This window comes from Eubalaena glacialis, chromosome 1, assembly GCF_028564815.1.
Source record: "Eubalaena glacialis isolate mEubGla1 chromosome 1, mEubGla1.1.hap2.+ XY, whole genome shotgun sequence".
Classification (NCBI taxonomy): domain Eukaryota; kingdom Metazoa; phylum Chordata; class Mammalia; order Artiodactyla; family Balaenidae; genus Eubalaena; species Eubalaena glacialis.
Genome location: NC_083716.1, coordinates 147,261,735 through 147,276,973, shown reverse-complemented (window position 1 = coordinate 147,276,973; position 15,239 = coordinate 147,261,735). Strand labels below are relative to the sequence as shown.

At 38.5% G+C, this 15,239-nt stretch overlaps 1 protein-coding gene and 1 pseudogene across 1 annotated transcript in view; one reads left to right on the top strand and one right to left on the bottom strand.

Annotated features, from left to right (window-relative positions):
* The window catches only part of THSD7B (thrombospondin type 1 domain containing 7B), a 787,061-nt gene that overhangs the window by 701,104 nt on the left and 70,718 nt on the right, over positions 1-15,239 (bottom strand). The window lies entirely within an intron of this gene.
* The window catches only part of LOC133103046 (ferritin light chain-like), a 34,916-nt pseudogene continuing 25,734 nt past the window's right edge, over positions 6,058-15,239 (top strand).

Genomic DNA, 15,239 nt, shown 5'->3' with positions numbered 1-15,239 from the left:
GGGAGCATGGGCTCTAGGCATGCGGGCTTCAGTAGTTGTGGCACGTGGGCTCAATAGTTGTGGCTCACGGGCTCTGGAGTGCAGGCTCAGCAGTTGTGGCACACGGGCTTAGCTGCTCCGCGGCATGTGGGATCCTCCCAGACCAGGGCTTGAACCCGTGTCCCCTGCACTGGCAGGTGGATTCTTAACCACTGTGTCACGAGGGAAGTCCCTGCTTAGACATTTTGAGTTTAGCCCCCTCTCTGTGACACTGTAGAGATACCCAATACACTTGAAATACTCATTTAGAATATAATTCTATTGCAATCATTTCTTTCAAGCCAGCCAAGAAATGTTTTTTTGAGTAACTCCCACTTACAAGGTACCATGCTGAGAACTGTAAAGGACAAATAAAACATAAGCATCATTTTCTTCCCCAGGAAGCTTATACGTTAGCCAAGGACATGGGACATGTATAATGGGAATGGCACCTAAATAAAAGGCAAGGATAAATGAGTTACAGAGATGATGAGTGATAGAGACTTTAGTAGTGGAGGAGGAAGTATGGATGTTTGGATAGATAGATAGATAGATAGATACATACATACATACATACATACATACATACATAGGAGAGAGAAAGGAAATCATTTACAACTAGTCTTTTTTTGATCTGTGTCTTGGAAGATGAATAGAGCTTAGAAAGAAGAAAAAAGTCTTTCTAGACAGAGACGGCACTAAATAATATATTCAGAGGACACTAAACAGACCAGTCTGGGAAGAATTAGAGGAATGGCAAAGACAACATGAGAATGGTAGAATGGAGCCAGATTTTTTTCATTAGCTGAAGAGGAGATAAGAAAACAAACAGAAGATAAAGAACACAGGTCAGAGATCATGGTACTGCAGTAGTCAAGACAAAAAGATATAAAGACTGGAGCTAAAAATGAAAGTGAAGAAACTGTCTCAAGAAATGTTGTTTAGGAAGAATTAATATACAATTGATGGGGGCGGGGGAGACAAAAGCTAAAGCCACCTCTGAGGTTTGAAGTCTAGACAGCAAGATCCTTGAGACCACTGTGAAAAAGAAGGTAGGCAGGATGGGGAGATTCTGGAGAGGGACAAGAGCTCAATTTTAAGCACTGGAAAGATAATGAGACAGAAGCTGATTAATCAAGCAAAAAGAGCCCAATACGGTCTTGGAAAATTAAAGCATCTACTCAGGAAAAAAAGCTAGCTCAGCAGAAGAATCAAGATGTATGCACAGAAAAGTGAAAGCTGAATCTAGAGAAGTAAAAAAGATCTCTAATGAACTTATTGAAAAATCAGGTATTAAGTACCAACCACATGTAGTATATCATAAAAGGAACTTTGAGTTAAGAAGGCAGAAAAAGCATTATAGGAAGAAAGTAAATGAAATTCACAAATTTAACAAGTGAGAAGAAAAAAACATTTAAAAATTACCATGATTAGCAACTCCCCACTCCCCCCAGTCCTACCTCCCAGCAACCACAGGTATAAAGTTTTAATTATGCAAGCTAAACAGTTTCTAGAGATCTGCTGTACAGCACTGTGCCTATAGTTAACAGTACTATATTTACACTTAAAAACCCATTAAGGGGGACTTCCCTGGTGGTCCAGTGGTAAAGAAACCACCTTACAATGCAGGGGATGTGGGATCGATCACTGGTCGGGGAATTAAGATCTCACATGCCACGGGGCAGCTAAGCCCGCGCTCCACAACTACTGAGCTCGTGCGTCTCAAGCAGAGCCCATGTGCTGCAAACTACAGAGCCTACGTGCCCTGGAGCCTGTGCGCCACAGCTAGAGAAGAGAAAACCCGCACGCCACAACTAGAGAGAAGCCCGTGCACCAAAACGAATGATCCCACATGCCTCAGTGAAGATCCCACGTGCCACAACTAAGACCTGACGCAGCCAAAAATAAATAAAATAAATAATAAATAAATCTTGAAAAAAAAAACCAAACCATTAAGGGAGTAGATTTCATGTTAAGTGTTCTTATCACAATAAAAAATTTTTTAAGATATGTTCCAAGAAAATAAAAAAGTCACAAGCAAAAAAACAAAAAACCAAGAACAGCTTATCTCAACTGGACAGGAAAATAAGTGATTGAAGGAAGACTAATACAGCCAAATACAACAGAGATGTCAAGGAGAAATGGACAGAGAAGGGACCTTTAAAATGCCACTGACAATCAGAAAGTCATTGGTGAACTTCAGGAAAGCAGTTCCATTGACGTGAAGTGGATAGAAGCCATACTGAGAGGGGAGAGTTCTGCACTGGTCCCCGCTACCCAGAGCACTTCCCTCCTGGCTGCTCCTTCATCTCCCTCAGATCTTTGCCCAAATGCCATCTTCTGAGTGAGACCTTCCCTAATCCTCCTATTTGAAACTGTATCCCTTCAGCACTCCTTTTCCATCCCCATGCTCTGTTTTCATCACAGCACTTATCACCATGCATGTTACTTACTTATATTTATTTCCATCTCATCTGATATCAACTCCATGAGAGCAGGGATTCATGTCTAGTGTTTATCACTCCCAGGCCTAGAACAGTGCCTGTACAGAGGATGTCCTGAAAACTAATTTGAGAAAGTGTATCAAGACAAAGGTGTAGTAACTGTGTTACATGAAAGGCCAGGTAACACGAGGACAGAGAATGGACACTAGGATTTTGGAAGATGACCTAAACAAGGGCAATTTCAAATGAGCAGTGTAAAAAAATACCAGGCTGGAATGGGTAAAAGTATTAATGGATAGGGAGAAGGTAAACACAGGAAGTATAAACAACCCTCTTAAGGAGGTCTGCTATATAGAGAAGAGAAAGGAGATGATAGCTAGAGAGATGTTTTTGTTTTTGTTTTGTTTGGAGATGGGAGATGTTATAGAATATTTGTATAAGGATGAGAATGTTCAAGTAAAGAAGAAAAAGTTTAATAATGTAAAAGAAGAGAGATAGTTAATAAAGTGATACCCTTGCAAAGTCAAGAGAGGGCAGATTCTGGTGCACACAGTTGGGAACGGCACCCTACCCAGAAGGAGAAACAATTACCCCATTGGGAAAGGCAGCGAGGTCTAGCCTGGATGCAAGTTGACCAAAGAGGAGGCAATTCTCTTCTGATTCCTTTCTTAGTAAAAGGAGAATTGAGTCTGCTGAAGATTTAAGGAGATATGAAAAAAAAGAAGAAGATATGAAACAGTTGTCTTGAGCGTGAGAAAGTGAATCTACTAAGGAGATGTACAGAATTCTTAGGCATTATTGAATGCCAATGGGAATTTCGGGGTATGGAATTTTAAGTGAGAACACTGAGCAACAAAATTGTGGATTCTTTCCCAGCTATGTTCAGTTGCACAGGTATAACTGTAGAGTGGATGAAGGGTTGGGTTTAACCACCATGACTAGCAATGTTTTCTACCAAGTGATAACATAGTGATGCATACAGTTGTAACCTAAATAAAGAGCAAAGCTCCCTGTGGCCTAGTCTCACCATTTTAGTACATTAACCCACACATACATAAGTCTAGTAATCAAAAGGAATTATTTATTCAGACCTCTCAAAGAACACTTGAGAAGATCCAATTCATAACATACAAACACCATGTCCTAATTCTGTTCACTAACTGTCTCACCCAGGGATACCCTTGAAACTTTCCACCACAATTTATTCACAAGTCTCCCAACCAAAACTCCTGTGACACTCGGTTGGCACCAGCTCTGCTCTTTCATCTTAATTTCCCTTTTCTGTTGTCTTCGTTCCTTTCTACTTCTCTTGAGCAAATCCTGAGCCTTTCCAACAAATTGTCTACCTTTCCTTCTCTTATTCTTCCCTACTAATTATTGTGATAGACAAAATAAATGGAGGGGTGGGGTGGGAAAGATGTAAGAGAGCATGCAGGCCATATAGACCAATCCAAACTTTTCCATGAAGCGTAGGGACAGGAAAGCAATGGTAAAAATTCATACATTCATCCCTGTTACATAGCTTTAATTATGTAATTCTTGTGCCAAAGAGCATTGTTTTGAACTCTTGTCTCCATTTCTGGAATATAATATTCAAAAGCAGTAACATAATCTCTGTTTGCCATTCCATCAGAACTTCTACTTTGATCCGTTGTTGAAACAAACAACAAATAAACACAACAACAACAAAAAACTGGGCTTCAAAATAAACATTTTATGGTCAAAATTGAAGTATTAGTTTTTAAGTTCCTTTGTTCCAACTGTATGTATGTTTTTTAGTCTGATTGAAGTATAGGTGATTTACAATGTTTTGTTAATTTCTGCTGTACAGTAAAGTGATTCAGTTCTCTCTCTATATTCTTTCTCATGTATGTATGTTTCACAAATGGCAAAAAATACCCCACAAACTTATTTCCATAAGAAAAGTAATAGACCACTTATCTTTATTAAATTTCTCAGCAAAAATATACAGTCCCGTAACATCATTTTACTGAGAATTTTTCCTCAAATGTCTTGTGAGTATTTCTATAGTGAAGTCTTAGGGAAGTTTCTCTAGCCCAGAGCAACCCCTATCTCCTCCCTTTCTTCTATTCAACCATCCCCAGAGACCCTCTTTGCTGTGTCTTCAGTGGCTGACATGACGGGCACTACTTTAGAGGTGCTGCCCTTGTCCTTTTCATTCAAGACTCACTGTGGAGTAGGGTAGAGCCATCCCAACTCTCCACAAATCTGCTGCTTCTAAAGGCAAGGGCTTATTCAACTTTTAGGATTTTGATTGCCATCTACTGTGAAGAAACACACAATAGGTTTTAACAATATAGATGGTGTATTTGTTTCCTATTGCTGCTGTAACAAATTATCACAACTTGGTGGCTTAAGATAACGCAAATTTATTATCTTACAATTCTGGAGGCCAGAAGTCTAAAATGGGTCTCACTGGGCTAACAATCAAGGTGTCCTCAGGGCGATGCTCCTTCTGGAGGCTCTAGAGAAGAATCCATGTCCTTGCCTTTTGCAACTTCTAGAGGCTGCCTGTGTTCTTTGGTCACAGCCTCCTTCCATCTTCAAAGCCAGCAATGGCCAGTCTAGCCCTTCTCATGGGGCATCACTCTGATACTCACTCTTCTGCTTCTCTTTCACACATAAAGACCCTGGTGATTACATCAGGCCCATCCAGAAAATCCAGGATAATCTCTCCATCTCAAGTTCAACTGATTAGGAACTTAGTACCATCTACAACTTTAATTCCATTTGCTACGTAACATAACATGTGCCAGGTTCTAGGTGGGCCAAGAGGCCATTATTCTGCCTACCACAGATACAAAGATTACAAAATCTAAGAAATCTTTTTAAGTTCTCAAATTCATTTCCTTTAGTTCTCAATTCCCTTGCTGACATAGTAAGTAACTGGAAGTCATCTAAGGCTTCTATGCTCTTCCATTATTACAGAAAATGGAGCTTACCACAATGCCCTGTTCATGAATAGCCCATGTGGACATCCCTCCTCTTTGATCATTTGTCTTCCTTAAATATAAAGCCAAAGAATCAATAAATCCACAGTAATAAATGCCTCCTGGTTTCAGTTGGACATACATATGCTGGAAGGCCTCCATAGTAAACGGTACAAGTCCTGCCAGGAATGATCCATTCTGGGCATTCCCTCTTAGTTTAACTTAACATTGAAAAATATATGACTAAATACCAATAACACCTATAAGTCAATATGACAGCTTTCCATCAGAAGCAGAAATCTTAATTTGTACCTGGGAACTTTCCAGAACTATTGGGCTCATATTTTCAAGCAAGTCATTGCCCCCCACTGCCCAGGAAGCCCATGTTTCACCCTCCATTCTTTTGTTTGTTGGGCTGTAAGTAACAGTGGCAGATCCAAAACTTCTCCATACAAACAAGATAGGAGATGTGTTGGCTAGGGAAGCCCTGGCGTTAGGGGCTGTGCACTAAAGCTGCTCTTTGAAGGCGCTTATCAGAAAGGACAGTGAAATATCCATTTCTAAGAATGGAGAGAAGCTGAAGAAGCTCATGGAAAGACTAAAGGCATTCCCATCCCAAAGCCTTCCTTTCGTTACCAGCAAGGATGGACAATCCATGGAAACTTACATTTGAAAGAGACCTTAGAGACCATTCCAGTCTGGGTCCCAATCCCCTGAACTCCCTCCTCCGAGCCTCTGAGACATGGGTCATCCATCTGCTGCAGTATCACCGCAAACACCACCTAGAACTCACTAGCTCGGAATGGTGAGCATTTCAGCTCTGAGTTCTAAATCTGGGCGATTTAAATTCTGAATCAGGTAATGTTTACTCCAGTCCGGTGTCCTAGTTCTTTCCAGAAACTTAATATCTGATTCCTGTCTCTGAAGTCTCCCTCCAGAGTTTCTTTTTCTTGTCAGTCCTCAACTCCAGTTGGAGATAAACGTCAGAATTATTTCAAGCACAGAAGCATCCCTGACTATCTCTGCACTATATATATATGAGAGGGTTGATAGAAGCAGGAGTGCCTCTCTCTTTTTATATGTGTGTTCTATTTCTGGTCACCCAGATTTCAGGTCGAAAAACCTTTGGCCGAGGAGCAGTAATGGCTTTAAGTGACTTGAAGTTCAGCCCACCCTGCTGAAACACCAACAAGGAAACTCAAGATGATTCCTCTGATCAGATAAAAGGCGTTATTCGAAAAAGTGCATGAAATGAGTGTTCTGACAACCAGGGAATTTCAAGAGAATGCGGGAAGTAGTGGGTTTCTCCAAAACCTGTGTTTAGGGGCAAAGTGATGCAGTAAATCCAGAGAATGAGAAGTTCCATGACAAGAAGAGATAGGACATGACAATGCAGTTCAGTAATTCACTTCGACAAATGCTGTGAATTGGACTGAAAAGTGCTGAGCTGCTGTTCCAAGGAGAGAGTAGGAGCTTACCTGTCTCAATTTCTGCTTTCCTGAGCAACCTCAACTATTAGTCTGGGAAGAAAGCTGGACCATCAGACAAAGCAGCGGGAAATGATGACGTCATCATGACTGAAGCAAATGAGTTGAAACTGTCTTGTATCAAAGTAGCTCCTGAGTCTCAGATGTGCTAAGGATGCCGAGATAGTGTCTACTCTCTTAGGTTTCCTTGCACCTCTGCCCCTGATACCACTTGAAACCAATTCCACTTCTGACAGAATGTACCAGAATCCCAGGATGGAGGGAATCCTAAAAGTCAGCTGCACTGTCCCTCCCCACCACCTCCTCACCACCTTGAGGCTTGTTTGTCTGAAAACCACTCTGGAGGAAATTCAGCCCACTTTGGGGCAGTTCTGACTAGGAGACTGCTAAGAAACCTACCTCTAAGATATTAGGCCCAACTTTGCTCTCCAATGCTTGCCCAGAATATACTGACTCACTCTCCCACATAAATGCCATTAGAATATTTAATGACAATTATGTCACCTGAGTCTTCATTCCTCTAAGGCAAACATCTCCAATTTCCTCAGAATACTGACAGATCCTCTTTCCTTTGTTCTCCCTTTCCTCTGAGCCCTACACTTTCGTCAATCTCCGTCAAGCACAAAGCCAAAAACAACTACCTGATTCCTCAGATGTGTGATAACAATCCCAGAATGAAAGGTGACCATTACCTCCCTACTGAGTGAAACCAATATATATATCTGAATCAAGGTGTCCAAATTAACTATTTCGGCCACTACACCAAACTGTTAAATCATATTGTTCTTGCAATCAACTAAAACCACTGAATTATTTTCATAATGCTGCTGATAAACCAAACATCTTTATCCTGTGCTCATGCAGTCTGCAGCTTATTTGAAGGACATAACTCTAGATCTTTACCTAAATAAATTCTTAGAGCTACTTTTGCTTTTAGTTTTTAAAAATGGAGCTTCCAGTATTTGCATTTTGATAAACTCGAAAATATCTTTCTTCCATCTCCTCGTTCATTACTTCTGCATTTGAACTTGGTTCCACAAAGTAAATTAATTCAGATGGAAAGAAATATTAATTTGTTTTGGTAAATGCATTAAAAATGCTGTAATTAATAAGAAAAACAAGCGTGACAAATCTTACCACTGTGTACCATTGTAAAAAATTAGAACTCTGTTAAATTTCACCTTGTTACGTAAAATAATTATTCTACTTATTGGAGACCTTTGCATATCCTGATTTAGGTATGCAAAATATTAATCATGACTTTCAGCTTTGTGTCCAACTCATAAATATCTCCATTAATGGCTAATTTCAAGATGCTGAGAAAAATACTGACCAGATTTAAACTATTAACAGTCCTAAGGCACACTGTTAGCAACTAGTATTGGTTAATATGGCAGCTTTAATTCTCACAATTTGAGTACAGCCTTTCAATTTGTCAAGAGTCCCTCTAGCTTTGGACTTAAGTTTTTCACACTTTACCCATAGGTGATGAGCTATGGCATCATGTGAAATACTGAAATGTACAGGACCACATTAACTCAGATGTAGAGTGCTTTAATCCAAATACAAAACACAAAACTCAGGAGGCTCTTTGCAATATAACAATAAAGAAAATGAAATGCTTTAGTCAGACCCATGAAACTATTTATCAGGACTCTGCTAAAGTTTCTGGAAGAAAATATTAATAATAATGATAACTGAGCCAGTCAAGGTAAAATAGATTGTATTGGCTCATGTAACTGAAAAGTCTACAATAGCCACAGCAGGATTCTGGGTTCATAGGGTACCATAAGGACCTAGTTCCTCTCCGTCTCTCAGCTCTGCTCTCCTCCATGCTGGCGTCACAAGACCTCTCGGAATCAATTCCTGGTTGAAAAAGCATGTCTCTTTGTGGCAACACCAGCCCAAGGTCTGGGAATAACTAAATGAATCAACATAGGAACTAAATGACACTGATTGGCCAGACCAACTCACATGCTCCCCTCTGGATTCAGGAGGGAAGCCCTTCCTGAATACAACCTGAGGGAGGCAGTGGGAATTTGAGCTACTGTAACCAGAGGAAGGGGCAATGGATGTTGGATGGGCCTAAACCTCAAATGGCTACTACGTTAAGTCTAATTAAAATCTTACAGTACACTCACCACAGGAGAACACTTTGCCAGATAAAACACAGAGGTAGACTGCTATCAGTGAGACCAATAGGCAAACTTGCAATGTTTCCAGGCGCAATGAGCCGAGAGATCTCTTTCAGATTTGCAAACCATATAACCACATTTTCCATTTTAGCCAGCATAAGTTCCATTCTCACTCAGGGCCAAACTGGCAGTGTATGATGCCAAAGGATTGATTTTGCTGACATGCAGTTAAAAACCAGTCATATCTGCTTTGCAAAGTACCTTTGAGATCAAAGGTTTAGCTCAGAATTCATGCGGCTGGCCCCCTTATGTGTTTAAAAAATTTAGGGTGAATTTAATCTTACTCCATGCCTGATTTTTTTTTATTAAATTTCTACTGCCTGAGAGTAAGAACCTTAACTTTTTTATGTGCAAGAAAACATGTAGTTTTTATATTCTTCTTTTCTACAGATGAAATGCCCTCACTTTTGTCCTTCTTTTATATTCACATCCTTCATATACAACACTCTAAGAAATTTCTGTAGAATTTAAAATCTAAAAAAATTTGATTAAAAAAAAAAACTCACATCCTAAAACTAATTGATACCAAAAAAAAAAATAAAATGTCAGGCAACTACAGCTTTATAGGAACTCTGAAGACTGATTCTGTGAGTGGATTTCCGGAGGTGGCATATCTGTTTCTCTGAGAGCTTCCTTTTTAAGGAGCATGGGAAGCTATTATTAACACATAGGAAGAATCTATACAGAGTAGATTATGTTAGTCATATCAAATCCAATTCCCTTCTGGAGTGAGGCTAATTTAGCTAGGTGATTTTCTAAATTAAGTTACAGTTGGCTGTTATAGGCTAAAACTTACTCAGTTAAAGATCAGAGCAAACAATAGTTCTCGAAATTTCCTTTTATACATCAGCTCTATCAAGGTGACCCAATTTATTCTAGCTATTTGAAATTCACCTTAAATTGCACACAATTCTATCACTAAGTCTTCGGTTACAAAAAAGGTCAGAGTTACCCAATTTGGGACGCAGGTTCACCAGTGGGCTGTCCTCATTTCCACACCATTAGGGTGACTGGTCCTCCCTTCACTCTCCAAAATAGTCTTCCAGGGTCCCTCTGATAAAAATCAATACGAATATGTGGACTTGAAGGATAATAACAACTAAGAAAGCAAGATTACAATCTATTGATAAAAAACAAAATGGTTTAACTCTAGAGCCTATTCAAACACAAAAAGAAATTACTACAGACAACCATATGCAAATGCTCAATGAAAAACAAAAAATCTGGATACTGTGGCTAAAGGCTGAGAACCCAGAAATGCATTCCTTTACAGTCTAGTAGAAGAGGCAAGAGAAAAAAATATAAGACAAAGAATAGGAAAGCTTTTATGTGATGTCTTAAAAACAAGGCAGAGACACTAACTGGTCAATAGTTCAACTGAAGAGGAAAATCACTACGAGATGAGAAGACCAAGGAGGATTTGCAAAACACTTTACCTTTTTTCACCTGGTTACCTTTTGATGGATTTCTTTAAATCTCAGTTGAAATATGACCTGTTCAGGGAACTTTCCTGACTCCCAGGGCAGATTCGTCTCCCACACCCATTAAACTCCTTCAGTAGCCCATTTTTCTCTTTTGGAGCACATTTCACAATCAAGACTTCATAATGAATGGTGTAATGATTTCTTAAAAATATCTGATTACTCTATTGCAAACTCAGTGACTGCAGGGATCATGCTTATTTTCCCAGCACTTACTTGGCTGTGTCAATAAATAATCCACTAAGCAATTTTTGAGTGAATAACTGAATGAACCATCTAACTCTCTCATTCCCTAGAATACGCTTCTAGAATAAAATCCTGAAATGTATCACTATTTAGACGACTGGGTGAGGCTGTATTTCTGACACATTTGTCACTAAGCAAATATCTTACATCTCTTCCATTCCAGCTCTGGCAACGTGGACAATTTTGACAACTCTCAGTCCCTTAGAAAAGAGTGAGCATAGTAAACAAGGTAACGTCCATGAAATTCTCAGAGGAGAATAAAAAAGCTATTTAAGGAGTAGGAATTATTGATGCTTTCAGAATAGATGCTTATTTGTGTTTTAGGATTGAGGAGATTAATTTATGAGGAAAGTGATGTTTGGCTGATGCATGAAAATGGTGGAGTTGCTCTGGGGGTCATTTCTCTTCCGCTATGATGCTCCATTTAAACCTGACCCATGTGATCCCTCACTAATGAATTGCATACATTTGTGCATAAGTGGCATAATAACAAAATAACTCTAGAAATAATCTCTACATGTACCAGAAAAGCTTAAGTATAAGGATATACAATTCTTTCTTACTGCTTCTCTGCTTGAGTCCCTTATTACTTGGGTAGTAAATACCGTAACCTAATATAGAGAGAATTTGCCAAAACTGAAAATAGTTGTTCTTTAAAATAGCTTAATGTGTTCTTTGAAACCAGTAATCGGATTAAGCAGCAGGGTTTTAAAAGAGTTATTTACCCTTTAAGTCTAATAAAGAAGTTTGTCTTTCCTACAAAATTAATCTAAGAGCGAATTTTCATCCTTACAAATGTCCTTAGACTATCCATTCCTTTTTTCTCAAAGTACAAGTTAAAAACTGTAAGTGAAAGATTTTAACCATGTTTATATTACTGTTTTTTCTCTATATACTTCTCCTTTATTTTTGTAATGTTCTGCCACTTCTTATTGGATCAGTAATAAATAAAGTCTCTTGCCATGTTACCAACACAATATCACATATTAATTTATTTACCTTGGTCTTTATTTTTTTCCTAAGGATTGTATACCTTTAGCCAAATGACATGATTTATCTAATGTGGTTTGGTTAAAGTTATAAATTACCATAAACATTTGCTTTGGAAGAATCCATATGAAACTGTAATTCTAAGTGGTTTATGAATTTTTTATTCCCACTAATAGCAAATTTCAGATATACACAAGGGAGAAGGTAACGCACTATCTTAATGTCCTACATGGGTATCTCTAGAGAGTCAAACTTCATAGGATGTCCAAGGTCAAAGGTGAAATGGGCTCAAAGTCTTCATAGTATTTGATTCGAGAGAACATGATGAAGACAACAAAAGAATAACACCTTTTTGTTATTTATATTCAACATAAAATTCATGAAGAATTTTAGATTCTTTGAGAACCTCTTTAGAGGTGCCAGTAAATCATGCATTTGACATGGTAATTCACAAAGAGGAAAAATATTAAAACGGATTTGAGTCTTTTAGATGATTTACTGTCTTACTCAGATACAAAACCCTCCAAAGATTAATCCTTTGCCACTGAACAAGCCTGCACTTAAATCATCTCAGAGATTTCTAGGAAAGGAGAGTCAATAACTAACAAGGAAACAATACTCTCAAATAAGAAAGTCTTCTGCCTGGACTATGTCTCTCAGTGCATTTATGTTTTTTTATGGAAACTGAGAAATGGAAGCTACAGTACATTACTCATATTCAAGTGCAGGAAAACCTCATTAAAACAATTAATCTGAAGAAAAACAATTTAAATCCCAAAATTATTTCCATATCATGATCCACTGAAATATATTTAGTTAATGGGATTTAAATGAGTTCATTATAAGTGCTATTTTTTTCCTGGCCCCTTTATTTAAAACGTATTAGATATATATATTTTTAAATCTTGATGATAAGTTACCTGCATTGCAATGGCAGAGAGAAGCTGATTTATGATTTAGGTTGAAATTGTGATAGTTCTTTTTTCTGACCATCAAGGAACAATGATAATACTGGCAACTACCCTATCTAAAATATTTGAATTCAAAAACCCACCAACACTATCAAACCATCCTCTCTAGTAAAACACTATTATGTAGCTCTGGAAGTTACTACCTGTGCTTTCTTAGATTTTACTACAATGCTGATAAGACTTAGTTTACAAGGAAGAGGAAGATGTTCATATCAACAGAGAGCTGATGGTGTCATCACTCACAAAGGCAGGACTCTCAGGTGTGGGGCAGAGGTGACAAGAGCCCATTTGGGATACATCAGTGTGACGTGCCTGCAGGACATCCCCATGCAAGTTGGAACATGGCAGGGAGAGACACATTTGTGAATGGTCTAAATTGGGGTGCCAAGTTTCCAAGACAGAAAAAATGACAGAGAAAAATGCATCAATTATTACATGCAAAGCCACAATCATATAAAAAGTGATCTATAGAAATCCTTCATGATTTATGCAAATTAACAGATTACAGAAGTTCAGTCTGATAGTTCAGTCTGATACATATGTATATGCATCTTAGAATCAATGATGAAAGTAGGATTTCCCTTCTTTTGTTCCTTCATCTAATGGGAGATGACCAGGGACAAGACAAACAGAAGAGAAAGAGAAAAACCAAAATAATCTGCAAATTGGATAATCTCTGATCAGGGTGGGCTGTTATCATAAATCCTTAGATTTAACCTGTCTCTCCTCCAGGAAGTCATACCTATAACAGAGTAACTTAAATGGAAACAACCCCTGACGGGCATTTGATGTATTTTTCTTTGTTATAAAAGGTAGCATTGTTTATGAAGGCATCCCAACAAATTTGAAAAATCATTTGAAATATGATTCTCTTACCCGTGTGCTGAAGGAATTTTTTTAAAGGTGAAAGAATTATTTAATATATCAGAGACTACATATCATGAGAAGAAAAATAATCTCAATAATTCTTCAACAATCTCAGTTAACCAAATATTTCTAACTACCCATCACATCTATGCCATTTCTCACCTCTCCAATTTTGCCTTTCAATGTGGTAATAGCTGAAAACACAACAATAAATAGAAAACAAAAAAGCTTCCAATATTTTCCCTGGTTGAAGAAAGACTTTCTCTCAGCTGTATACGATCACAGATATTAAGATCATATAAAAAAGATCTATTTGAGGGTTAGTTTTTCAGACCCCATTTATTATACACAAGGAAGGATTTCCTGGCTAGGATAGTAGCTATACACATTACTATATGCAATCCCTTTTTGCACAAAAACAAAAGCTCTGGGTCACCATTGAGTACTCTGGGATGAGATGGCAGTGGCAGTCAGTGGGGGTAGTGGGGAGGGAGTACTATATAATTTAAATTCTCTTGTCTGGAGATCCCTTTAATAAATGCTGCCCCTTCACAAGAGGGCTGAACAGAGTTAGGGGTATAATTTGTGTCTGTGAAACAAAATGAAGGGGAACAAATGGTCCAGATGTGAGATGGTGAGAGGCATCTACATTATATTAATGTTATAATAGAGAGATAATATGCTCTGATGGTTCCGTAAAGAAAAAAGATCATTGCTGTTGGTCAGAGAGAAAGGAAGGCTTCATGGAAGAGATAGAGATGAGCTAAGGCTCAAGAAATAGCTGGTGATAAGGAAAGTGTACACCACATTCATGGTAATAGGAAAGATCCAACTTGGCAAGAATGGTATTAGAAAATCACAGGGCAAAAGGTAATAAAGTCATAAAGGCCAGCATGCCAGGTGAAAGCGAAGGGGATGCTTAACTATAGGTAATGGGGGTGGGGGGGGAATAGTTAAAAATCCCAGTAGCATGATAACATATGAGTAACTGTCTGGGGAAGATGAATCAAATATTTTCCATGCTAGAACTGACTGAAAAAGAACATATACACACAATGGAGAAAAATCTGGAGGCTGCTGCTAGGGTGGCAGCAATAGGAATGCAAAGGTAATCTGAAGAAATTTTTAAACTAACATGGAAATGAATTGGACTTGGGAGACAAACGAGGGAACTGAGTCAAGGCAACTTGCAGCTATAGGAATGCAAGCTCAGATAACCAGACAAATTATGAAGCCAATGAAAGGGATAAGAAATTCATTTTTATTGGAACCTGCTGAAAGGAAGCAACTCAGGAAAGATGCCAGGGAATCTAGTTTTGCAAGGCCAGGTGGACGAGTGGCCGGTAGTGAATCAAGGAATAGCTAAGAAGTTATGTAAGATCCTTTTCATTGCTATGGTCAAGGCACATAAATGTATCTTGATTTCTATAGCACTGGGGGTTGTATTAGTTTCCTTTTCCTCCCATTAATTCTCTAGTGATTAGAGTCTGCGTGAGAACAAAAATTCTATTTTGGCAACCACCTCTGTTGTGCCACACAAAGTCAGATTGGTCTATTCATCAAATTACTCTATTACAGACACGGACACA